Raw genomic sequence first — 26,685 nt, forward strand, 5'->3', positions numbered from 1 at the left:
GATCTCCGGGGGCCGAGGGCACCGAGTGCTGGGGGCCGGCGGGACCGGGGGCCAGCGGGGCCGGGGACTGGGGGCGCCGAGCGCCGGGGGCCAGCAGGGCCGAGCGCCGGGGGTGCCAGGGACCGGGGGCACCGAGCACCGGGGACCGGCGGGGCCGAGCGCCGGCGGGGCGGGGGGGTGCTCAGCCGCGGGTCCGGGGGGTGCTGAGCAGGCCGGCGGGGCTGGGGGGTGCTCGGCTGGGGGTCTGGGTACTGGCAGTGCTGGGCGGGCCAGGGGTGCTCGGCCGGGCCCGGGGCCGGCACCCCAGGGCCCGAGCCGACCCAGGCTAGAAACGCCGGGGGGGCCAGCCTGGGCCGCGCCTCCTCCCCCCACACTCCCCCTTACCTGCTTCAGGCTTCCCGCGAATCAAATGTTCGTGGGAAGCAGGGGAGGGGGCAGAGTTGGGGCGGGGGAGCGGAGGGGGGCAGGGCTGGGGGCAGGGCCGGGGCCCGGTGGAGTGTCCTTCTTTTGGAGGCTCAAAATATGGTAACCCTACTGGTGCATGAAGAACTTTAATCTAAATGTTTTACTCTTATGGGTGAGTACCTATCGTTGCAAGTAACTTTGGATGTATAGCAACAGATAGAATTAATCTGACTATTCCATGTGATTTTGTATCTTAATGTTTCCCAAAAGTGACCATCCCTGCTGTCTTTTCTGTTTACAATCTTGATGACTGATATTATAGAGCAGTAAACTCTTTGTTTAGACTTTAACAGCCTAGAAGGGAGTTTGAGCTGCCCTAAAAAGCCAGCCAGAGATTCCCCGCTGTAGAGGAATCCCCCAGTATTGTAAAGCACAGACGCACAGGGCCAGAAACTTGCACCACCAGCTTCCCCCATCCGGTGTAGAGGGCGAGCTAGGGCTGGAAGGCACTGTGCTCAGTTGTCCTGGACTTGTGGAACTGCTGGTAGAAGTTACAGAAACTAGCTGACCATTGGATCAGGGAAGGTGGAAAGGGGCCTCACACCCCCTGGCCTCCCAAACAGCTGCACAGACTGAGGTCAGCACAGAAGAGGATCAAGCTCCTTGTCTTTGTATTTCCTGTAAAGCACCAGCTGTACTTCTGGCATAGCAACAGCAACTTTAAAAACAAAAACAAAAAACTAGACAGGATCTTTGTAGACAACATATGTTATAAATATGATGTTTAGAGTCAATATACCGTAGAATAAAATATTTGCAAGTGGAAAAAATGTAAAACGAGTAGAAACTATCTGCATCTGCAATATATTTCTAAGACAAAGGGATCTCCTCACATATTTTGAAATCACAAGATATATGCAGTTCCTAGTGGCAGGGCTCAGAGTACTATATTGCATGATATATCACCCCACCCTATCAGTTTGTGTGTGTGTGTGTGTGTGTGTGTGTGTGTGTGTGTGTGTGTGTGTGTGTGAGAGAGAGAGAGAGAAGAGGTTAAATCTCTGCAGTTTAGATACCACACCTTCTGCTCCATAGTTTACGCTGAAATAAAATATTAAAAGCATAGTAATATAACATAGAAAGCTCTTGCCATATCTTTCCTTAGACCAGCTTAATTTGGCCTGAGAATGTTAAATTCAAACTGCTAATTGGACACCTTGTCCCAATGCTTGTTTTCTTCCTTCTTAACCCTACAGGACCCATCCTAAGGTACAACCATGTCTCCCCAATATCCTATGAGTCAATCCTGCATACTACTCTCCCTCCAGGAAGGAAAGACTCCATACCTGTATTGAGGTTTATCCTGCCCTCCTGCTGGTCCTATTGCTAGCTTCTTTGGTCCAGGATGTAGATGAACTAAGCCTGGTTTCTGGATATCAGGTCAGTTTAATACCTTACCACCGAATGGTACCCAGGGCCGGCTCCAGGGTTTTTGCCGCCCCAAGTGGCGCCAAAAAAAAAAAAAGCCGCGATCGCGATCTGTGGCAGCAATTCAGCAGGAGGTTCTTCGCTCTGAGCGGGAGTGAGGGACCGTCCGCTGAATTGCTGCCGAATAGGTGCACGTGCCGCCCGCCCTCGGGGAGTGGCCGCCCCAAGCACCTGCTTGGCAAGCTGGTGCCTGGAGCTGGCCCTGCTGGTACTCTAAGGCCACGTCTACGCTACAGGCTAAATGGGCACTGCTGCAATTGATGCCGTGGTGTCCATTTAATGGGTTTGGCAAAGACAAGCTAAGTCGATGGGAAAGTGTCTCCTGTCAACATAGCGCAGTGTAGACACCGCTGTAAAACGACCTAAGTTATGTCAACTTCAGTTACGTAACTGAACTTGCATAACTTAGATCAATTTACAGTGTTAGTGTAGACCAGCCCTAAAATGAGTTTTTGTAAATAAAAGATAAAATTATCAAGGCACTTAAAAGCCTAACTCACTTTTGAAAATGGGCCTGATGCATTTTGACCATCCCCATGCCCAGACATCTAAAACAAAAATCTTAGTCATCCACATGGCAGTTGCCCAGTGAGGACCACACCCAACAGAAGGGATGACAGGCACTTACTGGAAGGAAAAGAACCCTTTTGGACTAAGCCAAGTGAGTAAACTCCTTCCTGACCTTAAATCTGGTGACCAGTAGTTTCTGGTGTGTACCACTGTAATAGCAAAGGGGGAAGAGCCAGACCTGTGCTGGCAACTCCAGAGCAAGAACACTTCAATCCTGGGGTGATCAATCCCAGAAGCAGTGGAATCTCGCTTTGAATGTGGGGTCAGAGTGTCGAGCAGAGGAGGGGAGGTCAGGGTGTCTGGGGATAACTTCTCCCGGTTCCGCCCTGCTCTGCAGGTGGGGCTTGGGCCTCAGGGGGTGGTGTGTGATAGGTGGAGGTGGGTGTGTAGCAGAAAGACCCTAAGACCCAGCTCCCAAAGTAAGGTGGGAGAGAAGAGCAATGCTTAGCCAAATAGTGATAGATTGGGAAACTGCCATTCTCATGGTCCTCAGGCACCATACAACTCTACCTCTGGACAAAGAGCTTGAGATGGGAGGGACGGAGAACATATGAGGCACCCGTGCACTGGGAGTCAGGAAGCTGCCATCCACAGCATCCTGACCAGAGCCAGTCTTCTCTTCAGTGTGAACTACCCTGCTCAAAAGCAAGCTTTCAGGTAACATTTGCCTTTGGTTTAAAAAAAAAAAAAAAGACTGTTGCAGTCTAAGGAATGTTCAAGGACACCTCTCCTGCTGCCTGCCTTTCTAGAGAAACACCTTCTACAGGTTTTATGTAATCTGATTTAAAAAAACAAAGATGATAACCTTTGAAGGAACCGAAAATGAAACACACAACAAGTAGCTTTAAAACAAATATCCTCGAGGCAGGTACAGAAGCTGAATCTGGCTTTAACCAGACGGGGGAAACCCCTCTGCTATTAGCTTTTCTCCTGCTGATATTTGGAGGAATGTTCAAGAACACGTCGGCTGCTGCCTGCATTTCTAGGTAGTAGATTTTGGACTAAATTTACTGGCCAGCTAGAAGAACAATACTACAAAACCAATTTAGCTCTCACAGCTGAGCCTCACTTAACTGGAATTATTTATCCTTTCAGCTTGTAGAAATGGGTCTATTGTGGCCTTCTAGGCCCATACACCAAAAATAACTATAAAACCATGCACGTATCAGCAGAACTAGTGTCAACTAAAGATAATAAAGAACTCCATTATCAAACCATCCCCTTGGGAGAAGCCTGAGTAAAGACAGCACATTGCACGGCCTCTGAAAGCCAATGTACCAAGATGGGAAAGTAAAGGCTAGAGTACCCTGAGAATGCCTCCCATGCAAGATGTACAAATCCATGGGCTATTGACTTGAACTCCGCCACGCTCTGATGTCAGGGGTAATAACTGAGAAGGTAATATACTAGATGTATAACAAACCTCCTTCAGGTATTTTTTGTATCTATATAATAGGTCTATAAATCTAGCTAACAAATTTCTCGTCAGTTTGTGTTGGGGCAGAGAGTCTGTAAAAAAGCATTCCTTTTCAGACAGCTCTTTAAATGCGCACTTTCAGACAATAGAAAAAGAACTGAGGCAGTCACAGATGGCTAGTGAACTCACCTTCATGTTTTACTGAAGCTGTGGGTATCATGGAGAGATGTAACCCTGGCAGTCTTTTCTTCGTCTCCTCAGACATGAGTGGCGGAGTGCCTGCTGGGGTAATTTTCAGGGATTAGTGACTGCTCCAGGTTTCCCCGTCTGTAACAAAAGAACATCTTCAAGCAAAAATGTGATAACTGTGTGCAATAAGCATTCTCAGACTGTTTGGTGTTTTAGCCTGGATGGGCTCTTACAGGAGATAGTGCCTCAGGGACACTACCCCTCACATTTGTGATAGTCTGACCCATCTCCCCTCCCGCTTCTATGGCAACTACAGCAATTGCTTATGTGGAATAATAATATTGGGAAAGTACTTATGCATGCCTGTTTCTTTTTTTGGGGGGAAAAATTAGTCACGCTGTGTTTGCTCTTCATTTCATCTCCCTCTGCCATCTGTTCTGATCCGGCAGAGAAAAAACAAGGAGGAGAGCCAGGTCCTGTTAACCAACCAGCACTCCATGGAAATTCAGCAAGTATTCCATGGATCACTGTTTGTGAAACCTGGATCTATGTAAACCACCTGATTTACTTTATACTGTGTAGGAGGCCGCCCCTCATAATTCTCAACTGAACTGGATCAGGGATGGTTGAAGAGTGGACATACCATAAAACATCTTAATTTATGTTGTAAAGCAGTTTTTCAACCAGTGGGTTGTGAACCCGAGGGGGTCATGAAAGGCACTGAAAATTTACTACCATCTAAAGCAAAGAATTTTTTTCTCCCTACTCCCAACCTTATCCTTCATGTTCAAGTATCCTCTGTCAACCTCTTGAACACACACACACACACACACACACACACACACACACACACACACACACACACACTTCAACAGGCTTAGCATTGGTGTTACTGTACAAGAGTAAAAAAAAAAATGCAAGGGGGTTGCGAATACTTTACTTCGAATAAGGGGTCACCAACCTGCGAAGAGTGAGAATGGTGGTGTTAAAGAAAGATGGTCCTTTTTAGTCAAATATTTTGGAGGAACATCTACTTTGTAACTTTTATAAGACATGTGCACCCACTGCCTAAGCCTCTAGCAAATTCACATTAATAATTCACAGCTAGTCACATTTGACATCGTGCTGCCAACAATCAACTGAACAGATTTGAGTCTTGGCTCCTTAAAACATATGTTTCTTTAGTCTTGTCAGGCTATGCCAGAAGAAAAGGTTTTTTGTTTTTTGGTCTGATCTATAAAAACTTGGGCAGTTTAAATCATTCAAGTGGCAACAAATTAGCCCTATTTACACAACAAATTGCACAGGCAACCATGTAACTGGCAAAGATCCATATATTTCAGTCTACAGAATTAGAAAGCTGCACTTTCAAAATATTGACTGGCCCTACAGAAAGATACTATTGTGCTATTTGCTCACCAAGATACCTGTGAGATTAGCTGCTCTCATAAGTATTCCATTGGGGTCACAAGCAAAAAAAAGCATGCCAGTATTCAACTATTCTGTGCAAAACAGGAGAACATTAAGCAGTGTATGGTTAACCACGGAAAATGCCAAAGTTACAATTGCATGTACAATCCCAATTTTGCTCCCTTAATGCTTATGGATTATGATAGTCTGTAAAGATTACATAACAATTCTCAAATCGTATCATATAAGTGTGTCATCTAGTAGTTTTCTCCCTTTTTATTTACTCTAACTTCATCATAATTGTCTAATATCTCTCCTTTGACTTGGACTTTTTATATGTTGGTAAGCATTCCTCTCTCGCTATGGTGTCCACTTTACAGGTTTTGTCCACATTGATGTGAGGCAGATGGGGACATGGTGGCATCAAAATATTAATTCTGTGTTAAACACTAGTCTGAACTTGCCCCAGGGCAGCTTGTTGTATTGCATTCTAGACAGCTGCCCTGCTTGGGAAAGCTGTTTGATGCCTCACAGAAGGCCCATCAATGAGAGCAAGCTGGAGTTACAGCCTTTGAATGAGACTCACCTATACAACTGATTGTGAAAAATGTTGAGGTTTTGGAAAAGTCCCATCCTACCTGAGATGAAAAGCCAAAACGCTGACATTTTTTTGTGGAAGTGAAATTCCAAAATTTTGTTTCAGAAAGGATGACATGTTCAGACACTGGGAATGTTTCCCAAGCTCCCCGGGTGCCTGAAAGCCTGTGCTGCCAGGGAAGCAGCTGGGTGAGCTGCCCAAAAACCAGGCAGGTTTCTGTCAAAAGTTTAGTCAAAAATCACCACATTCCTGTAAAGCATTTAGATTTTAACAAATTGGCATTTTCCAACCAAGAGGGAGTGTCTGTTAAGAAATTCTTCTGCTACACCTGTGTTCCTTGTCTTCCTGCCATGTTACCCCTGAAGGAGTTAAACTAGTAACCTGCGGGGCCCCGGCCTAGGTGCAACATTGGAGAGCTGTGTGTAAGCAACTGAGAGTGGGGTTGGGGGGAGGCTCAGGAGTTCTCCCACTGGAGGTCTAACCCACCTTGATGGTGCATCCCATGTCCCAGGGAAGGGAGTTAGACAAGTGGTCTAAGCCTGGGAATGTGCCTTAGAGGGACAGTACTAAAAACAGTGACTAGACTGTCTAGACCCCATATTAGGATTTGCTTCCTGGAAAGCAATTCTTTGCTGCTCCCATGTGCTTTTTAAGGTCTAGTCTATGCAAGAAACTTGCCAGTATCATGGTGTCTGTTAGGGGTGTGATTGATTGAATTTACAACATTTCTATGCTGTCAAAAGCCCTAGTGCAGACAGTTACACTGACAAAAAGGTGCTTTTGCTGATGATGTAGCTTATTTCTCTCCAGAAACAGGTGGGAAATGCCAGTTACGATGGGTAACTCACATTCTAATTCATGGAAATAACTTTTGTACAAAAGTTTGCTTTTAAGATAACTAATACCAGCAGGATAGCACTAAAAATGGTATCTGAATGTAGACCAAAGAAACAGGTAGGAATTATTTTCTACAGGAACTTTTCTGTATTAATCTCACTTCTGGGTATGCCAGGCCTTCTGTTGGAGACACTTTGATTATTAAATCAGGCTTTTTAAGCTTCTAGTGCTTGGTGAACGCATTTTCATTTCTGATAGGAAAATAACAGACTGTCACACAAAGCCTGTTCCTTTGCATAATTTTCTAACATACTTGTGACACATGGCATAAATGACAGTGAAAGACTTAAAACTTAAGCTGATGATTCAGAATTAATAATGAGAAACAACTTTATTATTGTCTCAGGGATTCAAAACAGGTCGCTGATTGTCTAACACCATTTGCACAACTTTAAATGGCATACACACAAACCAAGAAAACTGTGCATCAGTAGAGCTGCTAAAATCTCAAATCATATTCTAACCAGAGGATAAAACTACCTCTAGAAGTGTATTGCAAGTTTTTATACTTTTTTTAACTTCAGAAAGCTTACTAATGTGATCTTGTAGAAGATATTCAGAAGAGTGCCAATATGCTGCAATAGCAAAGCCTTTAAATACTTCAAGACAAGAAAGCTTAAATTCTGCTTTACGTTCTGACTGCCAAGGATGCCTGTAGAGAGCTTTCCCACACCCTTTTAAGCCTCCTAAGCAGAAAAGTCTTGGGAAGTCTGATGCTTTTATCTTTAGATTTACTGAAGACTTTCAAAGCTTGTTGCAGAAGAAAATTCTAATGTAAAGAAATGATCATTTCGAAAGCTTTGTTTTTTCTTGACATTAGAAGCTAAAAAGAATAGACATTTTCTATACTGCACAATAGTTCTTTGAAATGCTTCACTTTGTTGCAAGACAGCACACAAGTTTCACAGTTGGGTTTGTTGAAAATGTTTCAGTGAATCAGAAAGCAAAGAAAAAAAAAAAAGAAATACCAGAGAGAAAGTAGACCTCACTACAAAATGAGGGAGGCAAAAATCAATAAGTCTAAGATGGCTAAACAACTGACCAGCTCCTTTATGACCAGCTTTTAACAATGTAAAGAAAAGAGGACTGAACAATTATGAAGTAACAAAGAGTTTGTCAACATGCAGAAACTGCTGATTACAGAATAAAAGATGATGATGAGGAGATGCTTGGGGGAAAATTAGACACTTACAAAACCGATGATTTGTAGTAAGACTTGTTTTGGGTATTACAGTAGCACCCACTGGCCTCTGTAAAGATCAGGGCCCCATTGTGCTTGGCACCGTAAGGCCATATCTACACTACAGACTTTGGTTGATGCAAGTTAAGTCCGCGTAAAGTCGCTGCAGGTAGTATATTGCTTGTGCACACTCGGCTCCTTGTGTTGGCAGTGTGTGTACTCACCAGGAGTGCTTGTGCCAGTGTACTATGGGTAGGTATCCCAGTGTGCAACCTGCCAGTGTAGTGTGGTTTGGGAAGTTTTGGCAATCCATGGTGGGACAGAAGCGAGTGGGAACAAGGGGTCAACTTCCCAGCATGAATTGTCTCCATCCCCTAATGTCCTCAATAAGTTTGGTGCCTTTGTTAAATATCCCATGAACCCGCATGGCCTTCCTTGCTGTCCACCATCTCTGACAGAAGCCTGGAGTCTGCACAGCTCTGCATGATTGTTTATAAGCGTTGCAACCACAGGGCGTGTGATCCTCTGGAGTTTGCAGAGCCATAAGAAGAACCTCCTCAGTGTAGTGCATGAAGATTTCTTTAAGGACGGATTGCTCTGGGACATAGCAAGAATCAATTCAAAGTTATCGGTGGCATTCTCAGAGCAGCTGCAGATGGTGGAGTGCTGCTTCTGGGCCCCAGAAACTTGGAGTGACTGGTGGGATCACACCATAACACAGGCTTGGAATGATGAGCACTGGCTGCAGAACTTATGGATGCTGAGGGACAGGAGAATGAGAGCTGTACTGACAATGGAAATGCGAGTGGCAATCGTACTGTGGAAACTTGCAGTATTGGATTGCTCCCGGCTAGTGGAAAATCATGCTGGAGTTGGAAAATCCACTGTGTGGGAGCCATTGTCAGGTAATAAATAGTTTCCTGCTATGCAGGACTGAGATTCTTGGCAATGTGCAGGACACAGGATGGATTTTCAGTATGGGGTTCCCGAACTGTGGTGGAGCAACAGACAACCCACACATCCCTATTTTGGCACCAAACCACCTTGCCACAAGGGTGCATCAGAAGAAAGGGCTACTTTTGTATGCTTATTCAAGCAATGGTGGATTACCAGGGACACTTCATTGCTGGCTGGTCAGGGAAGGGGCATGAAGCTTGCATCTCTAAAGAACATGGAAAGCTACAAGCAGGGTGGATTACCATTGGCAATGTTGAAATGCCCAAAGTGATCCCAGGGACCCAGGATCCTCGTTGCTCTTGAAGCCCTATATCAGCCACCTTGACAGCACTAAGGAATGAGGTTCTTCTATAGTTGAATCTAAGATATGAACACGAGAGTTATGGACTGACCAGTCAACCGGACACCATGGGGAACTGGAAGTAAACAATCAGGCAGCAGCATAGACCAAAAAAAAAAAAAAAAAAAATCAAATACTGAACTGTGCCTGTATTGCATCTTAAAGGTAGGCACATCTGGGCTGTCTGTCCCCATCCCCACTCCTTACTTCCCCCAGCGCGGAGCAGCCACTTACAGGTAAGAGACGGTGAATGCTGTTTTCCCCTCTCCCTGCACGTGATGCAATGTGGAAAAGTGGCAGGTGAGGTGCTGTAATGGAGTTCTCCATGGACTGCAAAAGGAGGCGAACCTGTGATTGTTGAACATGTAGGGCCACAAGAATCTGCAGCATCTGTGATTCCCAATTATGTCCTGGTGCATCTCCCTCTCCTCCTTCTGCTGGGACTCTGGGACCTTTCTCCAGTCTACTTCTCCAACCTGTCTGCAATGTTCACCCTCCAAGCCCTTTGCGCACTGTTTTACAGGACATCATTGAACAAGTCATCCCTCATCCTTTTCTTTCTCCTCTTTATCTGGCTCAGACATTCCAGAGCTGTGGAAAGGGGAAACCCCTCAAGGCTGCAATGGCAGCAGCTGCAGATAAAACACCTGCAGGCACCATTGTCAGTACTGTCACAACAGAAGTCAAAAGTTAAGAATCAGAACGTCCTTCCCTTGCTCCACTAAACTTTTACACAAGGCATGCTTATTGTCATTTCTGCTTCAGAGTGCTTGTGCCCAGCGCCACTCAGAGCACCTGCCAGCAGTGAGGAAAATGAGGGAATTGCTCAATTATGAGTATAGGGTGATGGCAATGAATACTGGCACCATTTCCCACAGACCGCGATGATTCCAGCTGCTTGTAAGACAGCACAATTGCTGCTGGTGTCCTGAAGCCACCCAGGCCCATATGCTGCATGCCTGTGTCCCTTTCCCTGCATTGGGCTCGTGCACAGGGACTGACTGCACTGGGTGGAGTCCCAAACGGGTCCTGGTTCACAGCACATCTGCATCTCCCGATTTGCATGTCAACCATCCTCCTCCACCTCGCTGTTCATGCCACAGGCCCGTGACTCAGGCTCCACAGTGGTCTGTGGGATGGTAGTGGGGTCTCTGCCACATGTGGCACATGGCTCAGCACTAGATTGACTGTTGGCCTCCGTGGCCTTCTGTTATATGCCTGCCACAGTTCCTTCGCTTTCAGGCAGCACCACTGCTGATCCCTGCTGCACCCCTTCTCTTGTCTCCCTTGTGCAATCTGCTTGTAGATGTCCACATTCCTACAGCTGATCCATAGTGATTCTTGCACAGTCTCTTCTCGCCACAGGCCCAGGAGATCCAATGTCTCTTATCTAGTCCAAGCCAGCATGGTCAGCTGGGCAGTTGCACACCAGAATGTAGAGCTGCTAGATGTGCTCACCAAGCTGGGCAATCAGGAAAAGGCATTTCAAAAATTCATGGGTCTTTAAAGGAGAGGTGACCCTTCCGGTCTCTGTGACCCTGGAGCAGTGGAGGTCACAACTGTGAGCGGAGCAGTCAGCATCGGGTATTGTGGGACAGCTGCTGGAGAACTATTAGGGTCGACATCATAATGTAGTGTCTACTCTTGCATTGTGTTGACCTCAGTACACATCGACTATGGCTCAGTGCCCCTCGGGGAGGCGGCGGTACTGCGTCGCTGTAACGAGGCACATACGTTGGCAGGAGACATATTTAAGTGTAGACACTTGCACAACTAGGTTGATGCAAAGTGGCTTATGTCAGTCTACTTTTGTAGTGTAGACCAGTCTAAGAAACACCTAGTTCCTGCTCCTAAGATCTAACAATCTAATTTGCATGTCAGGTTTCTAGGGGAGTTAGCTAGGGTTACTATATCTAACAAATAAAAAAAGAGGACCCTCCACGGGCCCTGGCCCCGCCCATTTCCCCACCACAGCCCCGCCCCTTCCCCGCCCTAACTCCACCCCCTCCTCCCTCCCACTCCCAGCCACGCGGAAAGGGCTGCCCGAGCGCTACCGGCTTCACGGTTTGCCGGGCAGCCCCCAGACCCTGCGCCCCCGGCCGGCGCTTCCCCAGCGCAGCTGGAGCCTGGGAGGGGAAGTGCCCAGCTGGGGGCGCAGGGTCTGGAGGCTGCCTGGCAAACCGTGAAGCTGGTAGCGCTTGGGCTTCAGGCAGCCCCCTTGCCTCCGGACCCTGCGCCCCCAGCCGGGCACTTCCCCTCCCGGGCTCCGGCGGCGCAGGATCCGGAGGTATGGGGGCTGCCTGAAGCCCATAGCGCTCGGGCAGCTCGGCTCTTAAACAGAGCCGAAGAGTCAGGGGAGGAGGAGAGCCGCCGTGGGAGGGGAAGTGCCTGGCCGGCATTTTCCCGGACATGTTTGGCTTTTTGGCAATTCCCCCCAGACGGGTGTTTGAGTGCCGAAAAGCCGGACGTGTCCGGGGAAAAAGAGGACATATGGTAACCCTAAGTTAGCAACTACAGTCACTCAACCATGGTTGCTTTTTAAGAAAACAAAACAAATGAACAAACAAAAAAAGCCCTCAGGGCATTGGAAAAGAACAAATCTAGTGACTCCAGGTTTGTTTTTTAATCTTGTAACTTCAGGCCTTGGTAAAATAATTGATTAAATGAGAGAGATCTTTGAACTTCAGTATACTGGAACCATGTATAATAGACAATATGGATGTGTCAACAAATAAAATCAACTAATGCTGTACGGCAAAGTTGAATGCTCTTTCATTATAGAACAGTAAAATTAGTACACAAATAATTTAATAGGCATAGCGGCAGAAGTGGGGTGAAGTATTGCAGGGGGAAGGTCTAGTACGCCTACTAAAAGGAATTATGGTTGAAAGTGCTTTGAAGGTATTCATCTAACAGTACCACAAAATTAAACTTCACATACATTCTGAAGCTTCAAAGAAAATACAATGTTAGAATTCTGGAAATGAGCAATTAAGGGATCCCGCCAGTTCTATGCTGCCATATAATCCTTCATTACTCCACCTAATTAGCATTGCCAATCCTAAACAGTCAATCATGAGATTTTAAAACAAAATTTTTGGGTTCTTTTCATTTGTCCTCTGGTTTCTGAGCCTTTAGTATGCACTTGGGTTGCATTTTCAAGCTTTTACCCACAACCAGAAGACCTAGAAACTCCACCCCCACCCCCAGCCTTCTCTGAGATTCTCCTGATCCTGCCTACAGGAGTTGGGGCTTTAAGAAAAAATACTGTAAAACATGTGATAAAATTGTTAGTTGGTAACAGTGCAATTACACCACCCACCCACCCTTAACTTTGCACCCTTGTTTTGTTATATAATGGATATACCAGAGGTAGGCAACCTATGGCACATGTGCCGAAGGTGGCACACGAGCTGATTTTCAGTGGCACTCATGCTGCCCAGGTTCTGGCAACTGGTCCGGGGGGGCTCTGCATTTTAATTTAATTTTAAATGAAGCTTCTTAAACATTTTAAAAACCTTATTTACTTTACATACAACAATAGTTTAGTTATATATTATAGACTTATAGAAAGAGACCTTCTAAAAACGTTAAAATGTATTACTGGAACGCGAAACCTTAAATTAGAGTGAATAAATGAAGACTCGGCACACCACTTCTGAAAGGTTGCCGACCCCTGGGATATATCTTGTTGGATGCATGCTCCTGATTTTATATATTTATTACTGAATGTGTAGCAAAGACTTAAAGGAATATATTCCCTGGGTACACTTGGCTACGCCAGCATTCTAGACGTTCTTATAGTGTGCTGTGTGGGCGGAGTGGAAAACTTGTATAAGTGAGCATTTTGGTGTTTATGAACTGTACTGACTATATATTTTAGATTTATGTATGTAATGTAATTCTTGAATGTTCATCTTTTTAACTATACAATGCATAATTTTTATTGTAATGACTAACTTAGAATTTATTGTATCAAAGGGGTAGCCATGTTAGTCTGGATCTGTAAAAGCAGCAAAGAGTCCTGTGGCACCTTATAGACTAACAGACGTATTGGAGCATGAGCTTTCGTGGGTGAATACGAAAAAGTGGGTATTCACCCACAAAAGCTCATGCTCCAATACGTCTGTTAGTCTATAAGGTGCCACAGGACTCTTTTTTAGAATTTATTGTTACTGTACCATATTGGAAATGGATCCCCTGCATAGAAAACAAGACCCAGGAGCTATCAGAGAGACAAGGTGAGATGCAGGACTGGAGGGAGACAACTCAGGAGTGGAGAGGAAGCCCTGTGAGTCACCAGCACAGAGATGGCAGTTAAAGCCTTATGAGTGGATACTGCCCTTTACAGAGTGTCTGTAGAGGAAGAAAAGGAGTGAGCAAAGGACACAATTTTGTAGGATAACCTGCTGGAATGACTAGCGTTATTGAAGAGAACCTGGAGTGAGAGAGTCCAGGTCTTCACTACAAAATGTTGCCAGCAGAGCTGTGCCACTTGGGGTGGTGGTTTAACTATAACGGCTAAAGAACTGCTTTTGCCAGTATGCACTAACCCTAACACTGCAACTCTGCTAGGGGGCTTTGCTGGTATAGCTACACCAGCAAAGTTATATAGTGTAGCTAGCCCTGAGTCATGCAAAGCAAAGAAGGACAAGATTTCAAGACGATGAGTATGAAACACAGTATCGAAACAGCTAGAAAAATGTTGAGGTTTATGCAGACCACCTGAACAGTGAGCAGGTACTACCTGTCATAGATTGGCCACCTCTAAATTAATGCACAAAGGACAGTTAGGCTTAACATTGTAACACCTAGCTGTAGGTGCCCTGCCACCTAACATAATTCACAGTCCCGTGTTAGATGTCCAGGCTCCCTGTACAATGAATGAGGCCGCTTAGGGAATATCTACACCACAACAAAACAAAACAAAACAAACAAAAATACCTGTGGCAGCGAGTCTGAGCCTAGGTCAACTGACTGGGGCTAAAGATAGCAATATTAACATGTGGACTGGAGCCTGGGCTCTGAGGCCTGCCTGCCTCCCCCCTGGGTTAGGGCTTTTCTTGAGGAAAAACATGAGGTGGTGACGGCACCCCTCTTACACTCAGTATGCCTGTGGTTAGATCACTTGCCTAGGATGTGGGAGATCTGGTTCAAATTCCTCTTCTGTAGAAAGTAGCCAAAATATGACAACCATGATTCATTGCACATAAAATGACACCTTATATCACAAGCTAAATCAATTAACCTGTATCATTAATTAACATTTTATAAACATATTTTACACATAAACACCTGCAAATTTAAAATTGTAGCAATGACTCCTCTGATTCTCGATACAGCCTTTCACCCTTGTTGTCTTTGTTTTCCCCCTTAAAAGTCTAAAATTTAGTTATCTAATTCCAACCTCATTTTTAAAAATTATAGATGTTATTCTCCTATGAATGTTATCTTTTTTTTTTAATCTGCATTGTTGTTCTCTAGCAGTTTTACATTAGCACTTAGAGGGGAAGGGTGGTCCAGTGGTTAGGGCACTAGCCTGGGCTAAGGGAGACCTGGATTCAATTCATTACCCCCATACATAAATCTCTCTGTGCTTCAGTTTCTCACCTCACCGGGGAGTTGAAACTAAAGACATTAGACAATTGTGAGGTGCTCAGGAGAAAGTCTTAAAAATCTCACATTGTTCCTTCTTTTAACAATCTCTCCAGCTATTTGACGCAAGGCCCTTCTCAGGACCCACTACCAGCAAATTGCGGGCAAGAGATGAGCCTTGCAGCATGCCCTGAAGGCCACTGAATCTGGGCTTTTGCCTGAAGGGAGACCTCTCACTGAGAATGCCCTTCCAGCAGCCCTACCTTATTTAAACCTTGGGACAACTAGCTTGGATGATCACAAAAGCCATGGAATCGCACAAGGAAAGAGAGGGGTCTCTAAACAAGCCAAGCCTGTCTTTTGGGCTCGGTAGGGCAAAACCAACATCTAGGACTTCACTTGGAAATCAACTGGCAGAAACGAAAGATCACAAGTAGGGCGTGCGCTTTGCATAAAACACCACTTACTGTAGACCGTAGTTGTACATTTATGATCTTTAATTTCTAAAATGGTCTTATGGGGTAAGTGTACTTGCAGCTTTTACCAAATATTCTAAGCTGCTCGGTGAGCTATTTGCTTTGTTGTTGAGTTTAGTCAAAGAATTTCTTGTGCTGGACAGAGGCTAACTGGAATGACGCTGCCGTCAAGTATACAGCTGCTCGTCTATCTATACTTTATCGTTTGAGTACAGCTGACATGGTTTAATTCAGCCAAGATCTATAGTAACTTTGTTTTCTTTCAACTACTTCTTTATAGAGTGAAGAATGAAGCCAGCATAAAAGTCTAGTTTTAGACTTGTGTAACATAAGAGAATCCATTATATATAATTTATATATATATATAAAATGCAAGCTGCATGGCAGCAGGGGATTGTAGTTTGGCTCTCAAGGAAAAAGCTTTAGCAATAAGTGCAAGTACTACTTGCACACACTTCTGCATCGATGCAAATACATTGCTTTCCTATGCACCAAATCTGTTCATACATATTTCCTTCCTAGAGGATTCTTAGAGTTTCAGCACCAAATTGTGGCTGCTCCAATGAATGCTGCCCTTGGTCCTAATGCTCTTGTGCAACATGCAGCTTTAGTTTGGCTGTCACCATTAAGCAGCGCCAGGGGGTGAAATTAGCACAGCCTGCAGTGGTATTAGTCATAGAAGTTTATGGGTGGGTAGGTGGCACCATAGACCCATCATATCCATTACACAATCAGATTTGTGAAGGGGGCAATCTGGCTCCACCTGTTATACAAGTATAGCAAGCCTCATTGCCCAGCATGATCCATTCTGCTCTATTGGAAAGCTTAATGCTCCAGGCATTGTCACATGCGTGGTGCACCCCCTCCCAATGCCTACCACTACTTTTCCTCATAAGGAGAATAATTGAGCCCTTAAGGTCCAGTTAATGACTCTCTTCATTAGAAGAAGCTGTTGGAACAGATGAAATTAATGCAGCCACCAGCATCTGAAGAGAGAAAATGTGTTGCATAAAAGCTCTCTCCTTTCCACAAACATTTACTTCCCCATATTTTTAGGTCAAACATTTTCTATAGCAATTAGCTTGTCACTGCCTGACCTCTATTGAAATATTTATTATCCTTAAAGACAGTTCAAATGGATTGCGTTAGGCAGAAGGAGAATATTGCTATTATTGAGATCATTTATTCCAGTGACTCTTTCCTGTTATATCTGATGGTAATGAAAAAACTTCAGCACCAAGGAGATTAGCACAGCTAAATTTTATTCTCAAACCCTTTGAATTTGCTGAGTCAGAAATACAATTTTAATAAGAACACAAGCTTATAATTTTTTCTCTGATCACTTTAATTTAGCTGGGGATGGCCACAGTGCTGACCTTCAGTGTGCTTAATGTAGGTCAGGCAAGTACCAAGTGCTGTCCAGAAGAAAACCTCTTATGTGAACCATCTGCACAGCAACTAGGGCTTCGGAGCTGCTCCGTGCTCCGCTCCAAAGCCCTGTCAGCAACTAGGTGCAATTCAATTCAAATCATACAGGATGTTATGAGAGTATAGCATCATTAGGAATATGCACATTTTTTTAATTGACAGCCAAAGAAGGGGGAAGGAGGAAAACCCTCACCGTACCTGTTGTCTTAAAAGTATTGAAAAGACTTAAGGTATGTCTACACTACTGCCAGTTCAATGCTCCAGCCATCGATGCACCGGGATCAGTTTAGTGGGCCTATTGAAGACCTGCCAAATTGATCACAGATTCCTCTCCAGTCGAACCCGGTACACCACCCCGAACGAGAAGAATAAGGTAAATCAACGGTAGACACTCTCCCGTTGATCCAGTGTGGTGTAGACACTGCAGTAAGTTGACCTAAGCTACGTCGACTCCAGCTACGTTATTCACGTAGCTGGAGTTGTGTAACTTAGGTCGACTTAGCGCAGTTGTGTAGACATAGTCTTACTCTCAATCCTGATCCTGTACGTTTTTCAGATAGCAATGGAAGGAGCACAGCAAATCTGGTCCAGAGATTTCAAGCATTCTGAGCCCTATAATGATTCATAGATTATAGGATTGAAAGGGACCTCGAGAGGTCATCGAGTCCAGTCCCCTGCCCGCATGGCAGGACCAAATACTGTCTAGACCATCCCTGATAGACATTTATCTAACCTACTCTTAAATATCTCCAGAGACGGAGATTCCACAACCTCCCTAGGCAATTTGTTCCAGTGTTTAACCACCCTGACAGTTAGGAACTTTTTCCTAATGTCCAACCTAGACCTCCCTTGCTGCAGTTTAAACCCATTGTTTCTGGTTCTATCCTTAGAGGCTAAGGTGAACAAGTTCTCTCTCTCCTCCTTATGACACCCTTTTAGATACCTGAAAACTGCTATCATGTCCCCTCTCAGTCTTCTCTTTTCCAAACTAAACAAACCCAGTTCTTTCAGCCTTCCTTCATAGGTCATGTTCTCAAGACCTTTAATCATTCTTGTTGCTCTTCTTTGGACCCTTTCCAATTTCTCCACATCTTTTTTAAAATGCGGCGCCCAGAACTGGACACAATATTCCAGCTGAGGCCTAACCAGAGCAGAGTAGAGCGGAATAGATGATAGTTCACATCAAACCGGATTTGAGCGTAAACCTAAAGATCAACAGTATTTGAGGGAAGCTCGTAACATTAGAAGCAAGGAATAAGCGGCTTTTTATTATGCCATTACTATATGATTGGGTTTTAATGAAGGCAGTCTGTTTTGTCTTTTAAGAATCGCACACTGCATACACATTTCTTTCCTTTAGAACTGGTGTGTCATTTCTGGACATTTGTTTCCTATCTCTGTACTGGGAAATTCTTCAAGAAATGGTAACCTCTTTCAGAATGGTAGGAATTAAAGGGGCCCATTGTATACAGATAAATGTGCAGATCACAAACATTTAAACCACTAAGAGGTGGTATCACATAGATCAATCAGAAGTGCTATATAGTGTAGGGAATAAATGTAAGCAAACACTAAAGTCAAAAACAATTGGAGTCTTATTCCAGCAAATCGTAAAAATAATGTGGGAAATACAATTATGACACACTAACTTCAGTGTTATGATACGTCTGGTTATGTAGGAATAAGATGAATATTCCAGTTGCATTTAATAGGATCACTAGACTACTATATACCAATCATATGACATGTACTCATGTAGGGACTGTCAACCTCATTTTGAATAAATGGATACTAGACAAGGCTGTCTGTTCTTATTTCTGCTGTTTATGTTGGCTTTTCATTTTTTTGCTGTGCTCATGGGGGTGGGGGGAGGGAAGGGGAAGGGAATGGAAGGAAGGGGTATCAACCAGTGAGGAGTACAAAAGTTGGGATGATAAAAAAAAATATGTTTATATGCAAATGATGCTTTGCTTCTCTTGACAGATTCAGAGAATGCCGATAGAGACAGTGATAATTTTCTATGCTGTAAATGGAGAACTAAGTCAGAAAAAGTGAGATACTGCAGTTGTCAGACTACTGTGCCCTTGTATAAGACCTTTTCAGTGGCAGTTTAGGGATTTTCCTCAGTAGAGCCTTAAAAAACATTATGAAAAATATTTATCCGCTGTGCAATGACATGAAGTAATAAATTCAAAAGAGATTCAGTTCACTCAGAGGGGCAGAATGCAAATCTTCCCAATGATAACTGCTCCCATGTTTAATTAGGTTTTCAGTGTGGTATGGCACCCTGACAGAGGAAGGCTTTCATGATGGGTCTGGTCTTGTTTACACTGCAATATATTTTCACATAAAGGCCATAATAAGAATATACATATTAAAATAAAACCATGAAAATTGCCACTGTCTGATGATATGAATCAACCACGCTGTAATCTTTTCCCAGACTGGCTGCTTGCTATTCTAGGAAGGCTCCCCAGCATACAGAGAAAGGGACTTTCGGTATGAACTAAAAAGGTATGCATTTCACTCAAAGTAAAATGATGATTTCCACAAAAACTCTGCTGTCCTTCTATACAAAATGTGCCATATGTATAAAAAGCATAATGAAGAGAACTGTCTTTATGGTCCAGTCTCGAATCATAGTCGCATCTCTGTCCTGTATTCCCACAAGCAGCGCTATAAAGCCACCAGGGTGCACTACATTTCCCAGGCTCCAGGAAGAGACCAGATAGGAAATATCATGGAACATAAGAATGGCCATACTGGGTCAGACCAAAGGTCCATCCAGCCCAGTATCCTGTCTACCAACCATGACCAATGTCAGGTGTCCCAGAGGGAGTGCACCTAACAGGTAATGATCAAGTGATCTCTCTCCTGCCATCCACCTCCACCCTCTGACAATCAGAGGCTAGGGACACCATTCCTTACCCATCCTGGCTAATAGCCATTAATGGACTTAATCTCCATGAATTTATCTAGTTCTCTTTTAAACCCTGTTATAGTCCTAGCTTTCACAACCTCCTCAGGCAAGGAGTTCCACCAGTTGACTGTGCGCTGTGTGAAGAAGAACTTCCTTTTATTTGTTTTAAACCTGCTGCCCATTAACTTCATTTGGTGGCTCCTAGTTCTTTTATTATGGGAACAAGTAAATAACTTTTCCTTATTCACTTTCTCCACACCACTCATGATTTTATATACCTCTATCATATCCCCCCCTTAGTCTCCTTTTTTCCAAGCTGAAGAGTCCTAGCCTCTTTAATCACTCCTCATACGGGACTCGTTCCAAACCCCTAATCATTTTAGTTGTCGTTCTCTGAACCTTTTCTAATGCCAGTATATCTTTTTTGAGATGAGGAGACCACATCTGTATGCAGTATTCAAGATGTGGGCGTACCAAGACTTTATATAAGGGCAATAAGATATTCTCCATCTTATTCTCTATCCCTTTTTTAATAATTCCTAACATCCTGTTTGCTTTTTTGACTGCCGCCGCACACTGAGTGGACATCTTCAGAGAACTATCCACAATGACTCCAAGATCTCTTTCCTGATTAGTTGTAGCTAAATTAGTCCCCATCATATTATATGTATAGTTGGGGTTATTTTTTCCAATGTGCATTACTTTACATTTATCCACATTAAATTTCATTTGCCATTTTGTTGTCCTATCACTTAGTTTTGTGAGATTTTTTTGAAGTTCTTCACAGTCTGCTTTGGTCTTAACTATCTTGAGCAGTTTAGTATCATCTGCAAACTTTGCCACCTCACTGTTTACCCCTTTCACCAGATCATTTATGAATAAGTTGAATAGGATTGGCCCTAGAACTGACCCTTGGGGAACACCATTAGTTACCCCTCTCCATTCTGAAAATTTACCATTTATTCCTACCCTTTGTTCCCTGTCTTTTAACCAGTTCTCAGTCCATGAAAGGATCTTCCCTCTTATCCCATGACAACTTAATTTCCATAAGAGCCTTTGGTGAAGGACCTTGTCAAAGGCTTTCTGGAAATCTAAGTACACTATGTCCACTGGATCCCCCTTGTCCACATGTTTGTTGACCCCTTCAAAGAACTCTAATAGATTAGTAAGACATGATTTCCCTTTACAGAAACCATGTTGACTTTTGCCCAACAATTTATGTTCTTCTATGTGTCTGACAATTTTATTCTTTACTATTGTTTCAAAAGAGGGACATCTTCCCTCTTCCTTCAGGAATATAGAGGTTCAGGAGTTCCACCCCAAACTCCTCCAGGAAGTCCAGAATTGGGCCTGAAACTGGTGACTGCAGAATGGGCTTTTAAACTAGCCTCATACTGCCTCCCTGAGGCCATTTCCTCCCCACAGTGACAACCACCCTCCTCATCTTCTGGACCCCAAGAGTAAGAATGGGCGAGTGGTTAGAGCACTAGCCTGGGCCATGACACATGAGTTCAATTCCTTATCTGCCATAAACAGCCTTGGGAAAGTCATTTAGTCTTTTTGTGACTCAATTCCTTATCTGTAAAATGGGGACATCTGTGCTTTCCTACATCACAGGGGTGTTGTGAGGGTAAATACATTGAAGACCATGATGTGCTCAAATACTGCAGTGATGGGGGTCATATAAAGAAGATTGAACTCGCAACCCTAGGTTTAGCAGGCCAATGCTCAAACCACTGAGCTATAGAATTAATGAAAAGTGCAGAAGCCAGGATCTGGTTCAAGTGGTCTTTATATACAATTCCTTACTCTCTCAGACCTGATCATGGTCCAGTTTTAATTTAATCAGCAGATCAATTTAATTTCAACAGAGAGTACTCAGATACTTTGGTGCAAAGTGTCATAAAAATCTAGATAATTCAACCACAGACTAGCTCTAAAATAACAAAATTTAATACTTACAGATATTTCCAAAGTAAAACACACACATGGTGCATGAGAATCCCTTATGGAGATAAGTAATTATTGAAAGCCTGGTTCACATCGAAGTCTGAAACAAACCTGAGGTCCCACAGCCAGAGCCTTTTAAGAACCATGGGAAGCCATTCCATTAGCACCACTTTCTCCAGTAAAGCAGCAAATACACCTCATCCTGCTCTCTCCTCCACCATCCTGGGAGCATAGATATATCACATGACTAAACAATGAGATGGGTTTTGCCCAAAAGAGCTGTCAGGCATTGGGAACACAAACTGATTATTTCACAGCCCTTTCCCCCAGATAGATCTATTCCCAGCTAGTGAGACTGTGTCTGTTCCCTTCAGCGTTCCATATCTATCCCATGCCAATAATGGTGTTAGTTAATCCTTCACTAACTTGCCGATTAGCTGCCACGTCAGAGAGAGAATGGCAGAATAGTTTTTAAAGACATAAATAGTCTTTCTCATCCTACTGTTACTAACCAGTCACTTGGACCATAAAGCATGCTGCAGAATCTTCTCAAGATGTAATACCTACAAATTGTAGCATATGAGGTTTGATTGTTTCCAATTCTTGTGCTCTCACTAATGTACAAAAATCAGAAAAATGGTACCTGAGATTCAGTGCTTACTCAAAAGAATGCATTAGCAGAGCTGCTGCGTGTTTTAATGGGAAAAAATAGAAATCAACCTAGAATGATAATCAGATGCATGATGAAAAACGAGTCATGACAAATGAATGTCTGAAGTATAATTGCTGAGATAGTGGGAGTTAGACTTATCAAAAAAATAGTGTCCTGGGCACTTATGCTATTTGCTTGATTATGTAGCAAGATGAAACAAAAGGATATTTTTCACTCTAAGACTAAGAAGTTGTAGTTAGTAGACTTTAATGGACCTCTGTATTCCTTTTTCCTTTAATATCAGAAATAAGAGATTATTTTGCAGGCTACTTTAGCTGGTTTTGTTGACTGTGCTGGAGGCTCATGAGGAAATAATACCTAGTGAGTTGCAGATGGATATTTTCATATGGGAATATTTATTCATTTTAGTGTTCTCAGTTTGCCACAGTTGATGTTTATGCACTTGCGACTTAAAAGCAGTCATGAACAACTAGCAAAAGGCACATCATGAGAACTACATCTGCCTTTGAAAAGTTTTGTAAGCAATGCTACTAAGTATTTATATAGGTTACTTTTTATCTATTATCGTCCTAAAGAATCTCACACATGTTGCTTGTGTCCCCGAGAAGTGATATTTGGAGTTTATGTAGCAAAAAGGGGACTGATGTGCCCGTGCAGCTTTCTTCTGGATATAGTAAAAATGTCAGTCTAGGAAATTCACACACTATCTTCATTTTTTAGCGTTTCACTTGGTGGTCCAACTGCCCTTTAAAAACATTTGATCAAAACACAAAAGACACATCTTCAACAAATATCCAGGGCATTTTTTACCTCCTGTATTTATCATTAATTCTTCAGCATCTATAGGTTCAATGGAAAAAAAACAACAACAACAAAAAACAAAACAAAACAAACAATTTCTTCCTCCTCCTGGGCTTGGTCTTATATGGCATAAACCAATACTCTGCTGTATTTAAAGGGCCCTATAAACATTGTCATTATGGTAATCCAGGGGAATGTGAGAGAACCATATTTTCTAAAAAATGACAACCAGCATTTTTCACACTTGTATTTGTTAACCTTAGCCAAAGGGAAGCAGGTCAACTACTTGTTTTTGCCTGAACTTCAGTTTATAGATGCATAGATTTTAAGGTCAGAAGGAACCATTATGTCTGACTTCCTGCATAGCATAGGCCAAATAACCTCACCCAATAATTTCTGCATGAAGCCCATAACTTCTGCTTTGAGCTAGAGCATCTCTTCAGAAAGACATTCAGTCTTGATTTATAAAAAGCAACAAAGAGTCCTGTGGCACCTTATAGACTAACATATATATACCCCCCTCTGGAAATTTCCATTAAATGCATCTGACGAAGTGGGTATCCACCCACAAAAGCTTATGCTCCAATACATCTGTTAGTCTATAAGGTGCCACAGGCCTCTCTGTTGCTTTTTACAGATCCAGACTAACACGGCTACCCCTCTGAGTCTTGATTTAAAGATTTTAAGGGATGATAATTCGGTAACAAATTATCCCAAAACTTGTTCAGTTCTATTAATTTAATAGAATTAATAGTAATTTAATAGTGCCTCTCATCTGTTTATTATATACATCTGTTGATCCTCCTCTTACACTGAGAGCTTATCCACACAGATATTTAGTGTGTGGCTAGCTGAGGTGTATGGGCTAGTGTCACAAAGAAAGCTAGGCATGGTGATGCTGAGTGGCACCATGCCTAACTTTTAGGCACCTTGAAAATCACCAGGATTCACGAAGACTGAGTTTGGTGCCAAGCCTCACTATACAGTGAATGGAGGGAGACAGGTGCCTCAGAAGAGGATTCAAAAACCCAACACACTGCACAGCTTCCTGCTTACGGTAGCCAATAGGAGATGCCAAGGTAAGAGGTGTGTTCTAACCCCACTCCTCTCAGGAGTTAGCTGTTAACCCCGGCTGTGCCAGTGGGTGGGACCCCAGGTCCGACCGCACCAGGTTTGGCCAGAGCAGCCCTGGCCCCGGCTGTGCCGGCGGGACCCCGGCCTTGGCCGTGCCGGAGGCCAAAGCAACCCAAGCCCCAGTCCACACCATGCCAGGCCCATAGAACTACCTCTGTAACTGTTAACCGGTTAAAAGATATAATTTTAATTGTTTAACTGGTTAACTTTAACCAATATTTACATCCCTAATCTAAATCAGGGCTGCAGGGAGGCACCTTCATCTGCTTGGGATTCTCAGCTGTAAACACTCTCCTGTGGCTCTGCCATTTTTACAAGAGGCCAGGCAGAGGCGCAGGGAGGAGGATGACCTCCCTCATAACTTTTAGCCCAGTAGTTAGGGTACTCAGCTGTGATGTTGGAGACCCCCAGTTCAAGCCGTCCCTCCACCTGAAGGGGAGAAGAGATGTGCCATCTCTCAGGCGAGTGATCTAACCACTGGGCTTTGGGATACTCAGATGTTGGACTCCCTTAACTACAAATTGACAGAACACTCCCTTCCCTCCCCCACTGCCCCTCGCCAATCAGGAGGTGAAAATTCAGGCTGTGGCATGATAATATATATATATATCCTGAATTTAGTTAGAACAATGCACAGGTTAATTCACTGACTGTGTAGCAGACAATTCAGCAATAAATCATCAGTAAGTGTTCCCCAGGTTGGGAAACTAAGTACAATTCCTTCTGAACCTCAAAGTAAAAGCCTAGCCTGCTTCCCTGCCTCAACAGGAGCTCAGAAAGGTTGAGGCTCCTTTTGTCAACTATTACAGTACTATCCTCTGAACTCTTTCAGGCTGTTTGATGTGGAGTCAGCTTCTGGCAAAGCATGCTGGCTTGGGTTACAGAGGGGGATGAAAGTACAGTGGTGGGCTTCTAGAATTAGTAAGGAACACTGGGAACATAGGGACCACTTACTGAACCTGGAGAACTGAAAACATAGGAACCTCAATAAGTTTCAAGATTGCCCAACAAACCCAACTACGACAAGGAAATTCACAGTTATGGATGACTATTAATGGTTCTCTGCATTTATGTATTTCATCTTAAAGCATCTTCTAAGCCCTACAATATCTTGTGAAGTAGATAAACTGAGGCACATATAAGTGTGTTTCCCATGGCTGGAAGTTAGGTTATACTCCCAGTTGTGCCACTAACTTAAGTATTCTGCTTACTAGCCTTCTGCTCAAACCATGAGGAAACACTTGCTAAAAGAGCACCACCAGCTGTGCTATAATACTGAGTGGGATATTAACTGTGAATCTGGTTTTCTGGATGTGTCTAACTATAGAGCTAACATTATTTACTTTCTGAATTTTAGATTTCCAGGCTTATAGATCCAGCCACCAGGGGAAAAAAATACTGTGCCCTGGGTAAGGCTGCGGTTAGCAACTTTGCCCCCCGAGTCAGGAGAGGGCAGGGAATGAATTGTAACTCCACATAGGGTGTGAGTTAGACTGAAGTGGTGCATAGCTTGTACTAGCGCCGTACACAGGCATGAATTGCACCTTGTTGGTAGGTGTGTATCATGGAAGTACTCCCAATGAAGTCAAAGGGACCACTCTGATGAGTAAATATTACTCCCAGTGAGGAAAGGTGGTACAACTGGATCCTAGGGAAAATGGTTGAATTTTTTTTCTTTCTTCTTGTTATAGCTGAGGCAAAATATACACCAGAGCTCTAACCATTCAGGGCAAAGTGTGCGATAATTTCTAGCCACTAAAGTTTGAAAAACTTTTAATTAATATCAAGCTTCAACAGATTTTCCTATGAATGACTTTTCTAGTACTAAATTTATATCAGTGCCCCTTGGCAACCTGTGGCTGAAAAATGACAATTTCAAAGGGCCAGATTCTGCCACCCTTTCTTCAGCAGGATAGTACTTCATTGAGGCTATGTCTACACTGGGGCAGGACGTGTCACGTCCAGCTCGGGTAGACAGGATCGAGCAAGAGCACTAAAAATAGAAGCCTGGCTGTGGAGGCGCTGGTGGCAGGAGGGGCAAACCACCCTAAGTACAATCCCATCTGAAACCCCAGCCATGGATTTGGTCTCGCTTGCCCCTCCTGCTGCTTGCATTGCGGCAGATGTGCTTCTGTTTTTGAGTTAACGTGGGCAACATTTACCCGAGATGGAAATTACACATCCAAATCCAGTGCAGATGTGCCGTATGAGCTCATTCCTGCTCCCATTCAAAACAATAGTGAGACTCCTACTAATG

General features: G+C 43.7%; 1 protein-coding gene across 1 annotated transcript in view; it reads right to left on the bottom strand.

The window, feature by feature from the left end:
* HTR1F (5-hydroxytryptamine receptor 1F) overlaps positions 1-26,685 on the bottom strand; it is a 190,056-nt gene that overhangs the window by 11,199 nt on the left and 152,172 nt on the right. Inside the window, exon 3 of the mRNA XM_034792169.1 lies at positions 4,070-4,207. The gene's annotated coding sequence lies outside the window, so the exon portion shown is untranslated. The remainder of the gene's footprint in view (positions 1-4,069; positions 4,208-26,685) is intronic.

Source organism: Trachemys scripta, chromosome 1 (assembly GCF_013100865.1).
Source record: "Trachemys scripta elegans isolate TJP31775 chromosome 1, CAS_Tse_1.0, whole genome shotgun sequence".
Lineage (NCBI taxonomy): Eukaryota > Metazoa > Chordata > Testudines > Emydidae > Trachemys > Trachemys scripta.